Source organism: Petaurus breviceps, unplaced genomic scaffold (genome assembly GCF_028583685.1).
Source record: "Petaurus breviceps papuanus isolate PSGF00001 unplaced genomic scaffold, PetGlider_PUasm1.0 176, whole genome shotgun sequence".
In the NCBI taxonomy this organism is placed as follows: domain Eukaryota; kingdom Metazoa; phylum Chordata; class Mammalia; order Diprotodontia; family Petauridae; genus Petaurus; species Petaurus breviceps.
Window position 1 is genome coordinate 14,931,675 of NW_027185771.1, and position 9,850 is coordinate 14,941,524.

A 9,850-nucleotide genomic window follows, 5' to 3' on the forward strand; every position below is an offset into this window, starting at 1 on the left:
CACCCTATCCCATTTATTTATTTGGTCAGCTCAAGCTACTTCCTGATGATTCAGGATGCACTTTCATCAGAGTAATCCTTTCCCTATAATCCTTCTTGAGTGAACTGTGAAATACATTCCTCATTTCAGAGTTTTCTTTTCCTTGGTGTTCCAGACCAGACTTCTCTATGCATGTGCACGTGCACGCGCGCGCGCGCGCACACACACACACACACACACACACACACACACACGGAACAACAGCACCTTACATCAGAAGCACATGGTCTGAAAGGAGCAATTCCTGGACCTCCTAACTCCCGAACTTGCCCGATCCTGGCTTCCTTCTGCCTTTCTGTAACTTTTTTGGCCATAGGTCAGACATCAACAATCCTGAGACCGAACACTTTCGACCATGAGGGTTAATTCATGGATAGTCTGATTCAAATACATGGTGAGTGGAGAGTATTTGTTCAATGTAAAGTTTCTTTATCTTTCAGGGAAGTCTGATAAGTACAATGGGTTATTTGAGCATTTCATGGTTCCTGCATTTGCAGTTGAGTCATTTGTTATCTAATGCATTTCCTGTGAAGAAATAAAAAACATACTTATTCTATGCTGAGTCCTTATGCAGGAGTGCCACCCATATTTGGGAAGCCTACAACTAAACTTTATTTAAAAGATTTCCCTGGAGTTTTACCCCTTGCTGGGAGCAATGCCAAAGAGAGAACCTGATTTCTCTGCAGTCAAGCCCACTGGATAGAACCCTTTAGGGGAGTGCAGGTATTGGAGAGTCAATGGGATATTACCAAATGTCCCTCATTCTGTTTAATGAAGCTAAGAGGAATACTTCTGTATTCTCTACCAACTCCTAGAATTAAGCTAGGTGTACAGTAAGCATTTAATAAATCATTAAATCATATCAAAGAGAGGGAAGTTTCTGTTAGTTCTACCTTTCCACAGTGACTAATATAGGAGAGATAAGATAGGAGATAAATGGTAGAATTTGAAATTCTACATGGCTCTCTTCCATGGTTCTTACCCCAAAACAGTCTTTAAAAAGTCTCACCCACAGCTTTCTCATCTAAAAGACACTAGTTGCTATGCTACCCTTAGGACCCAATAGGTGATAGAAAATATTGGGCCCAAGAGCTAATCCATTAGTGACAGGTCACAGGCAGAGGGTGTGCTAGTAAATGTTTTTAACAACCAGCTCTAGGGAAAAAAAATGAATGCATGACACACAACTTTTATTACTAACATTTTCTCCATCACTTTCTTAAGTCTAAACAATCAACAAAATAATAAATCAAGCCCCGATTTGTGGTGTTTGCCAATTTCCAAGGTATAAATGCTCCCACTGAAAATCTGGCAAGTAGGCTTTTGATCAGGAGATATCTCCAGCTCATCCCTGGCAGGGCAAGGGCATCAGAAGGCCAGGAATTGAGGCCTAGTTCTTACATTCACTTGCTGTGTGAAGTCTGGGCAAGTTACTAAGCTGAGGCTCATCTCATTTACAAAAAGGAGACAATAATCCTTATACTACCCACCCCTGAAGATCCTTCATAATAAAACTTTATATTTTCATAGGGTTTGAGGAGGGTTTGTATGTTCATTTGATCCCTACAACAACCCTGTGAAATATTCAGGGTAGGCACTATTATACTTATCATACAGATAAGTAAACTCTCAGTTATCAGAGTAAAGAAACTACTGGATTTGGAGTAAAAATTTCTGAGTTCCAAAATCCTAGTTTTGCCATTTAACAATTGTGTGACCTCAGTAAAATCTCTAAACCTCTCTGAACTTTAGTTCTCTCATCAGTATGAAGAGATGGGGGTTAGGTAAGTAAATCAATTAATTATCCACCCCCAAAGTAACTGACAAGAAGCTATTTCCTGATACCTTTACCAGGTAAGAATACATCTCATTTCAACCAACCAATCAGAGGTGTGAACCAGGAAGAGGGAGGTGAGAATGCCTCAGCCTTTGCCTTGATATCCCCACTTTAACTAGAGGAAGACCTTGTGAATTTCAGAGGACCAGAACATTTGAGCTTTTCATTGCCACCCTTGCAGCAGCCCTGAGACAACAGCAGCTGGCAGCAATTTTGACACTGGGAGCTGAGGATGAATGGACAAGATGAGAGGCTGTTTCAGAGGAGCCCAGCAGAAAACCTATGCTCTATTTAAGGGGACTACCTTGAGGACGCCAGCCAGAGGATTTCCAGATGTTTTGCTTCCCTTTTGCCACGTATACCTTCTCAGCTTGAGCCCACTTTTTCCTGAACTTGGAATATATTGATGGGAGGGTGTGTCATAGACTTTGGGGGGTTGTCTTGTACCAACTGTTATTATATACTTCCTTGGTAAATACATATTTGAAAAAGTTAAGTCTGGCTGACTTACAATCATGAAACGAAGCACACTGGTAGGGGCTTCTGAGATGTTACAGTGGAGAAGATTTTTCCCCTCTGAGGGATTACTCCTAGGAACCTGAGGGAATGTGTAACCAACTATGCTCTGGGGGTTGTAAGTGTAAGTGGGGGTTGAAAAAGTAGGTCATTAGGAGTTACTACAATTAAAATGAGGGGTTGGACTGGGCAATCTCTGAAGTTCCTTCTAATTCTAAATGTATGATCCTAGAATCCCAACCTCCCAATTCGTAGCTTGATGCCCTTTCTGTTGACCTCATGTTTGTTCCTTGGATGGATCCTCACTGTTCTCCAAGTTTTTCCCAAACTGGTCTTTTTCTGACTTGTCCAGAGTCTTCAAAATCAGCAAGATCCATCCTTCCCTCTGCTTCTCAACTCATCCTACCTTCATTCCCAGGCTGGGGGCATATTCTACAATGTAGATTGGTTTGTTTTCCCAGGTTTTGAGAACAGAGGACAGACAACAAGGAGTGACAAAGTTTGGGATGGATAGGGGAGCTGGGGAAAAGAAATGTTGGTGTTGAAGCTGTCCCTTGGTGATGTCAATGCTCTCACTGCTCTCTACTGCCATCTGCTGTCTATCACATCCCATTTCACCTATGGATATCATGTCCTTCAAATCCTTCATAAACTGTTAAAAGCTGGAAAGAACCTTAAAACAGGTATCAAATGGCAGGACTTCAATGAACCGTAGAACATTATAGCTGGAAAGTGTCTTAGAATACAGAATTTTAGATCTGGAGCGGACTTTAGAACATAGAACAGAATGTTAAAGGCAGAATGAACTTAGAGCAAAGAACATCAAAGCTGAAAAGTCCAACTGAAGCCAAGATCCAAAGTCACACATGTTAGGTTGAGATCAGATGCAGCCCAACTACTCCCAACCCTCTCCTTTTCATTGAGGGGAAAGAACTAGAAAGTCTGACTGGTATTAGCTATGAGGTCCTCTGCAGTGACAAGCCATAACCTGGACTGTCCTCTCAGTGTCTGTGTCCAGAGCCTTTGTCCTTGTCCCCTCTGTTCCCAAACTGTTTACTCTCATTCTTCCAACAGCCCCTCCGAGCTGGAGAACAGAGTCCCAGAACACCCAGAGTCTTAGAACAAAAGCACGGCACAGTCCCAGAAGACTAGGTCCTGAGGCAGGGAGTTCGAGCTGAAGGCAAGAAGCACTCTAATCTTTTTTTTTTTTTCTAAAGCAATCGGGGTTAAGTAACTTGCTCAAGGGTACATGGCCAGTTATTTCTGGTTATTTCTGGGTGTGGTGCTGAGTATCTGAGCCTGGATTTGATCCAGATCATCCCGACACTGGAGCCAGTGCTCTTACTTGCTGAGCCACCTGGCCTCCCCTAAGCAATTGGGGTTGCCCAAGGTTACACGGCCAGGTGTTTCTGGGTACTAAGTGTCTGAACCCGGGATTCGATCTCCAGGTCGTCCTGACACTGGAGCCGGTGCTCTTACTCACTGTGCTACCTGGCCGCCCCATCACTCTAATCTTAAGGACTCCAAGTTCAGTGACATCCCTGTCCCTCTATAGGTTGCAATTAGATTTCCTGGCTCAAATGCAGACCCTGTGAATTTTTGTTCCCTTCCCCTCCTCACTCCAGATCCTTCTTCTGGTCATTTATGTCTTTTCACACCCATGTCCCTAAAATTCATTTCCCATGTTTGCAAGGAAGATATAAGCTCTGATAACTTTCATCAATAAGCAATCCATAAAGACTGTACATATCCCTGCACCTTCCCCCATCAGGTCCAAGGGCTTCAAACACCAGATTCTTTGTCTAATACTGTACTGTACCAGAAAATACTCAAGTCTGGTGCGCTCTGTGAGTCAGAAGCCACTCAGAACCATAAGGAAGAAACCCACACTGGTGAGAATACTTTTAGTAAGCTAATCAGAAAAGGACTTATGAGCTCAAAGCGTCTGGTGATGTTATTGTGCTGCTCTCTGCCACATCTGCTAGGCACCATAATCGCTCTTCTATGGGCAGCCCTCCTGGGCTCTGTTATCCCTCTACTGGTCTTTAGCAGCTGTACCAAGGATAGTCTCCAGCTATTCAGCTTCATTAAGACACTGGTGACTCTCCATTACCATCATCTGGGGTGCAGCTACTGGGTAAACTGCTCCCTTGCTAGGAAGGAATAATAGCCCCAGGAACTACGGTAAGATAGTCAGGAAAAAATAGCCAATGTCTTCAGGCTAGGATTGTTCTGTTCCTTAGACTGACTTTACAACTTGAAGATAACCATTTGACTTCCTTTTACCAAGAGGCTAAATAACACGAGTTATTTACTGATCTGGTGCCCCGAAAGAATTCCCTTCCTCTTCCATTCACCTCCTGCACTATTAGCTGCCCTGTTATTGGCTGACTGATTGCCTCTTGCTGACTCTATGCTGTCATTATAGAATGACACCTCACCCAAGAGGGTGAGGACCACATTAACCAGCTATTTTTTCTTAATTTTTTTTTAAATTCTGAACTTCAACTCAAAAGAGAGCTTTCTCGCATATAGATTAGAATGGAAAAAGGAGGATTTTATATAACATGATGAATTTTCATTTCACACAGTTTGCTTTTTTTTTAGTATATGATAATTTCACATGCAACTTTCAAAACTACCCTGCTTCTCTGTTTCCTTTATTCTCTTCTACACATTTAAAAAAATCTCAATTGTATTTTGGCATTAATATTGCTAACCTTCCATCCCCAATCTCTCCCATAGCATTAAAAAAATATCCTTGTAAAAAAATAAGCATAGCTGGACACAAATAATCCACAAAGTGGTCATATCTAAAAATGTATGTCTCTTTCTGTACCACGAGTCTATCCACTCTCTGTCAGGAGACAGATAACATGTATCATCATAGGTCCTCTGAAGACATAATTGCATTGATCAGAGTTCTTAAACTTTCAAAGTTGTTTCTCTTTGTAATGTTGTTCTTGTATAAATTATTCTACTGGTTCTGCTCACTTCACTTTGTATCAGTTCATATAAGTTTTCTCAGATTTCATAGTATATCTTAAGGTTTGAAAGTACCTTACATACACAGGTAAGTGTAAAGTCTGGAATCTCCCCACGTACAGAATACTGACTGCCTCTCCCTCCCCAACAATGGGACAAGTTCAATATCGAGGAAAGAGGCCAGTGAGCTCCAGACTGATTATAGGTAGTAGTTTAATCAACTGGGTTACTTACATTGGGGTCTAGTATGATGGATCCCTGCCAAGAGTTCAGATAATCAGTGGTCTGGGGTGGCAGCCAGACCAATGGTGAATCTCCACAAAAGAACCCCAAAAATCCCCATGGTAATTATAGAAAACAGACAAAAGGAGGAGGAACTAGAGAGTGTCACTACTGATTGGTGGATATTTTTGGTTTTCTATTTACTAATGACCTTGGGTATTAAGTCAATGTTATGCCCAAACATAATTTTGTGTATTGATCATGTACCAATCACATATGGGTCACGATATTCTTGTTACGTCTTTCATAAGGTCATAGTATCTAAGTTTTGACTCAGTGTCTAAATTATGATTCAGTATCTAAGTTATGGTTTTTAACCAGTCACCACGTTCAAGCTTCTACCTTTCACTGAGTTTAAATTTTTATGGCTTTTCACTTATGCTGAGTAAGTTGGATTTATCACTTTAAGTGAATAATGAGGGGCTGGGAGACTCAACTCTGATCAAGTTAGCCGAGTCAGCACTCTTGGACCAAAGAGACTCATCTCCAGCCAGACCACTTCCACCTAAGGCAATCTGGACAAAAGATTCTATTCTCCACCCAGTCCTATGTATAGAAGAAGGGTTTAGAATTCATCTAGATTAGATTCTCTTTACCCTTTCATCAGAATAAATTCTCCCAGTTCTATGGGGGACCCACCTAAGATTGAGGAGAATGTCTGTCAGTCCTGTCCTCCATAAGGACTGGGTTTTAGGAAATAGGGAAAAAAGACTGGATTCTACCTCCTCCCCATATTAATCATTGGTTATTAATAATAATTTATCTCATACTTCATTTTACACACGAGTAAACAGGTCTAGAGATGGGCAGTGACGTGACTGAGATCACACAGTAGAAAGCATAGGAGAGCAAACTTGAACCCAGTCCCTCTGCCTTTGGATTTCATCATCTTTCTGCTGTACTATTATTGCCTCAGAAAAGAGGAAGGTCAGTGGGGCTGAAAGAGTCAGAAAAGGCCTTTGGTGGAGGTGAAATGAGTTTAGCCTTGAAGGATGAGTAGGGAGGATCTGTAGAAACAAAGGAGGTTCCACACCCTTCCTTTTCCTGCCAGGGTTGTGCCCCATCCCTGTTCTCTCTCCTGGTTCTTTGCCACTCTAGGTCCTGACCCTCCCCACTCTCAGTCACTGAGTATGTCAGTGTTATGCCTAGAATCCACAGAGTCAAAACAGTTAGATCTGGAAGGGGTCATTTAGGATGACCCCATTTCACAGATAAGGAAACTGAGGCCCCTAGAGGGGCAGCACTTGCCCAAGTTTACATAAGTAAGGAACAAAACAGTGCAAACTTCAGCTTGGGTTTCCCAACACAAGGTTCAATGTTCTGTCCCCCACCCCGATGATTCCTTGGACAATTCCAAGTGCTTAAGGTCCTTCCCTCAAGGGTCCCAAATAGCTTGTTGCAGCCAACCCCTTGACCCGTCGTCTAGGGGGAGCCAGGAGCATAGCCAGAGCCACCTGAATGGCCTCTTCTCCTAGGGAGAGGCAGGTGTCCAACAGGGCCCGGATTCGGGCAGTCAGCGTGGGAGCCGCGCAGATTGCCTCGTAGCTGGCCCGAGGCAAAGCCTGGCAGGAGCGTAGAGCATCCAGGGCTGCATTTAGATGACCCTCAGTCACTCTCCTCAAGAGAAACTCCCGATGATTGGATAGAAGTACCTGGAGCGCTGGGAGGTGGCCAGGCCCTAAGGAAGAGAGGGGAAGGGGGTTGAACATGGAGCTCAGGCCAACTTGTCCCAAGGAGGTGATGATTTGGTTCTCATGTCCACCCCAACCCCCAGGGGCTCCTTGGCTCTCCCCTCTCTTGCAATGCTCACCTGTTCCCATGGACTTGAGGGGAATTTCAGTGGGAGAGCTGTGTCCAAGAGGTCCCAGGCTTGGGGATCCATGAGCAGCCCCCCTTCTACTTCCTTGGAGATTGGTCATCTCAAACTGAAAAAGCTAAACAGTGGGGCAGACTTGGGGAAGCCTGGAGAGACAAGGGAGAAGTAGAGTAAGGTGAGAAAGTGCTGTGGAGAGAAGAGAGTTAGGGGGGCAGTCAGGCAGAATGGATGAGTGAAGGGGCATTTATTAAGTGCTTACTGTGTGCTAGGTGCTGGGGGTGCAACAGCAAGACGGTCCCTCGTCTCCCTCACATTGTAATGGAGGGAGACGGCACACATTTCAGCTGTAAGTCAGATGGAAAAGTCTTCATTCATGATCCTTAGACAGAATGTTTCTGATGTTGTATCAAACCATTCAATGTCGCCCAGGCCTTTGGGCTCTAGAATTCTCTTTTCTAAGTCTTAGAATCTATGGCTTTGGGAAGGCTAGGTGGCACAGTGAAGAGAGCACCAGCCCTGGAGTCAGAAGGACCTGAGTTCAAATCCAGCCTCAGACACTTAACACTTACTAGCTGTGTGACCTTGGGCAAATCACTTAATCCCAATTGCCCTGCCCTCCAAAAAACAAAAAATGAAAAAAAAAGAATCTATGGCTTCTCTTGGTGATTTCACAAAAAACTGACTTTGCTGGGGAAATACACTGCTTCTCCACAAGGATTTCATTCTTGAGTAATGGCTTCAGGTGGGGAAGACTGGGGGATAGGATTGAGAAGAATGATGTACTATAGAAACCTTATTTTCCCAATGTATTTGGGGGGAGGGGGAGCAGAGGGTTTAGGTTCCCAGACTCCTACAGGATACCCAAATGGGGTCTCAAGAGAATTTCAGAGACAAGCAGAATGGAGGAGGAGGAGAAAGACCATAGGGAGAACTCTGCACTTGACTGTCTCTGCCTCTCTATTCTCTTCATCTCTGTCTCACACAGCACTTTTCTCATGTTTTATTATTCGCTATAACTGTCTGGTTTTATGTTTTAACCAGAGCTAAAACCAAGAATTCTGGTATCTGGAGCAAATTCAATTGTCAGAGTGGGAGAGAGCTCAATACCTCAGAATATACCTTTGGCTAGTGGGCACCAATATCACTGATGATCCCAGGTCAACCTTATGAAAATATGTAAGAGAGGGCATAGGTCTTCAGGCCTGGAACAACCAACAGCCCTCTTACCCTCAACCCTTAATCCCTGGGAGGAGGCAGCAGAAAAGGGGGAGGAGTGACAGATACAGGTAGGTGGCATGCAGGGAGGGAAAGTGTGCCATGGGAGTGAGAACTTCAGGGTATCAGCCCATAACAGTCAAGTGGGAGATTATGAGGCAAGGCATAGGTAGGCCCCAACACTGCTGCTTCCTCCTGTCACCTTGGGCCAAATCCCCAGCTGCCCTGCCCTGGTTTGGGTTCTGATGTTATCCTCTGAAGGGAAAAACTAATGAGAATATGGTTGGGAATGGGGAGAGCGGAGGAGGAATGAATGAAGGGAAGAAAAAGCTAAAGATGAAGTCACCATATAGTGTTTTCAAAGAGAAGTACCTTCCAGTTAAAATAGGAAAAGTACACACACACACACACACACACACACACACACACACAATGCCATTTGCCCTCACTCTTAGAGGACAGCAGGAATTTCATCCTCAGCTAATGAAGGGGGGGAGGGTGAGAAAGTGATCTCATGATATAGATGCATCTTGGTTGCAGAAGAGGGATCATGGTGATCCCTCCTGATTCCCCAGGAGGAGGAAGAAAGGAATATTTTGGGGGGTGAGGTTATGTGGCAAAGGGAGTATTCCTGGTCTACATTCCAGTTCCAGATTTACTGTAAATGGCTAGGTATGTTCTGTCCTGGATGGAGGGAGAAGACAGAATGGTCTCCCATCATCCTCAGCCTCCACTGACGTCCTGTCCTTAAATCCTCTGCCCCCATTCTCGGTGATCTAACAGCTAAGCTGTCTTCTCCACCCCCAAACAGTCTCCTTATTGTGGGGGGAGGAGGACAGGGAGAAGGGCTCACATGGGATGGATGTGTTAGGAAGACTGAAGCAACCCATGAGCTTTCTGTGAGTCCATATAGAACCATCCTGCAGTGACCCTTCTGACCCAGTGACCTCCAGTCTCCTCTGATCAGGATCCTGAGATTCCTCCAAAGCTCAGTTCTAGAGCCCCACCTTCTACAGGAGTTATTTCCTTCCATCCCCTGCCTCCATCCCCATCTGCTAATGCTCATAACTGGGTCTATGAATAAGGATTTCTAAAGTAGCAATTCCAGTAGGGGTGTGTGTGTGTGTGTGTGTGTGTGTGTGTGTGTGTGTGTGTGTGTG

General features: G+C 44.2%; 1 protein-coding gene across 1 annotated transcript in view; it reads right to left on the reverse strand.

The window, feature by feature from the left end:
• Nucleotides 1-1,216: 1,216 nt before the first annotated feature.
• PLA2G15 (phospholipase A2 group XV) overlaps nucleotides 1,217-9,850 on the reverse strand; it is a 71,138-nt gene continuing 62,504 nt past the window's right edge. Inside the window, exons 7-8 of the transcript XR_011167886.1 lie at nucleotides 7,470-7,621; nucleotides 1,217-7,337 (exon numbers count right to left, since the gene is read on the reverse strand). The gene's annotated coding sequence lies outside the window, so the exon portion shown is untranslated. The remainder of the gene's footprint in view (nucleotides 7,338-7,469; nucleotides 7,622-9,850) is intronic.